The 2,500-nt window shown below is 36.5% G+C and overlaps 1 protein-coding gene across 1 annotated transcript in view; it reads right to left on the reverse strand.

Annotated features, from left to right (window-relative positions):
- LOC137656341 (CD109 antigen-like) overlaps positions 1-2,500 on the reverse strand; it is a 184,986-nt gene that overhangs the window by 152,073 nt on the left and 30,413 nt on the right. The window lies entirely within an intron of this gene.

Genomic DNA, 2,500 nt, shown 5'->3' on the forward strand with positions numbered 1-2,500 from the left:
TTAAATTTTGGAGATGATCCGCGGATTCTAGATCCAGATTTGCATTTTTCATAATTTTAAAGAACAGAATTAAGTCATAACTACAAGACGGATTTTGAGGACATTTCCACCACAGATAAATCTTAGACCATGATTGACTCCATTAAATTTTGAAGATGATCTGGATCCGGATTCTAGACCCAGATTTGCATTTTTCACAATTTTAAAGAACAGGATTACGTCAAAACTAATCGATAGATTTTGACGAAATTTCCACCACAGATAAATCTCAAGACCATGAATGACTCCATTAAATTTTGAAGATGATCCGGATCCGGATTCTAGATCCGGATTTGTATTTTTCACAATTTTAAAGACCAGGATTACATCATAACTACCAGACGGATTTTGAGGACATTTTCCACCACAGATAGATCTTACACCATGAATGACTCCATTAAATTTTGAAGATGATCTGCGGATTCTAGATCCAGATTTGCATTTTTCACAATTTTAAAAAACAGGATTACGTCAAAACTACTCGACGGATTTTGACGAAATTTCCACCACAGATAAATCTTACACCATGAATGACTCCATTAAATTTTGAAGATGATCCGGATCAGAATTCTAGATCCGGATTTGTATTTTTCACAATTTCAAAGAACACAATTAAGTCATAACTACAAGACGGATTTTGAGGACATTTCCACCACAGGTAAATCTTAAGACCATGAATGACTCCATTAAATTTTGAAGATGATCTGGATCCGAATTCTAGATCCTGAGTTGTAATTTTCACAATTACGTCATAACTACAAGACGGATTTTGAGGACATTTCCACCACAGCTAAATCTTAGTTCATGGACCACTCTATTTAATTTTGGAAATTATTCAGATCCGGATTCTACAACTGGATTTGTATTTTTCACAATTTTAAAGACCAGGATTACGTCTAATCTCCTCAAGGGATTTTGACGAAATTTTCATCACAGATAGATCTTGGGTTATAGGCGATCCCATTGAATTTTGGATAAAATCCGGATCCGTAGATAAATGCAGTACATACACGTATGATAGAATTGCAAGAAAGAGATGGGACTGGACGCCTGGTGGGAGGAGATCAAGAGGTAGACCACGTAAACTGGAGGGATGGAATTGAAGAGATTCTGACAAAGAACAACATGCCAACAATTGAACAGCTGAGAAGAGAGGGAATTTTTGAAAACAGAATTGAGTGGAGGAGACAACTGATTCCACTGACAGGCTGAAAGCCTACCTGGGAGTGGAAGTGAAGTGAAGTGATACACGTATGATAACATACAATGCTCAGCACCCTTCCTCATGAAACAACAACAACAACAACATTAATATAAAACAAGATCTTATAAAAGAAGAAATCCTGAAGGACCTCCGGCTGAATTCTGGGAAACCTCGGAGTCCTTCCCTGTACCCAACGCCCTACTTAACCCCCTCTACAGCCCCACCCCCTTTTCACCTGAAGGCCTGAACCGCAGGTCGAATCCTACGAGGATTAATCCTTCAAGCTCAAATGGGTCCTCAAACCCCTTTAATTTCCTCCTGAAATCCACACTTCCTAATTTAATATCTTGATTAATTCCCCCAATGATATATTTGAATCTCTCTCTCTCTCTCTCTCTCTCTCTCTCTCCGATTTCAATTCCACTTTTTCAAGTTTCCTGAGTCTTTTCCACATCCTAATTTAATATCTTGATTAATTCCCCCAATGATATATTTGAAACTCTCTCTCTCTCTCTCTCTCTCTCTCTCTCTCTCTCTCAATTCCAGTTTCTCAAGTTACCTCCGTCTTTAACTTCGATCATTCCTAACCTTATTCCCCCGATTAGTTTCCAAACCTTAAAAAACTCTTTCCCAACCTCCAACCTCAATTCAGAAATTGCGTGCCAGAAATTAGGTCAGGAATTTTTTTTTTCAACAACAGGCACAAACAGACATATCTGATAGATAAATATTCCAATTTGACATCACCATATAAAACAGAAAACATCTTCCCTAATTAAGGATTCACAATCATTTTCAAAATTGTTTCCATAATCAACACAAACCTCATAAAACTATGGGGGAAGAAATGGCAAATGGCAGACGATAAAAAAAGCGGTACATGGCAACTCATGTTTAACGTTCGTCCGTTACTTATATTGATGTGACGTTAAGTGCATTTATCAATGCAGTTTATAAATGTGAATTATATATACAAAGTCTATCATTTATGTAAAATATACGGATTTCAAATGGCATAAGTAATTCATAAAAGACGAAAAAGCCTAATAATACCTATTTCTGTAACATGACATGAAAAGTATTATTCTTTAATTTTTTTTTTCACATTTCGTAATTTTGATTTTACAGTTTTTTTTTCTTTGACTCAGATTTCCGTTGTTTCTAGGTGCCGTTAATTCGGGCATTTCCTGTTCGTTTTATAGTCTCTCTCTCTCTCTCTCTCTCTCTCTCTCTCTCTCTCTCTCAGAAGAATGAAGT

Source organism: Palaemon carinicauda, chromosome 17 (assembly GCF_036898095.1).
Source record: "Palaemon carinicauda isolate YSFRI2023 chromosome 17, ASM3689809v2, whole genome shotgun sequence".
Classification (NCBI taxonomy): Eukaryota; Metazoa; Arthropoda; class Malacostraca; order Decapoda; family Palaemonidae; genus Palaemon; species Palaemon carinicauda.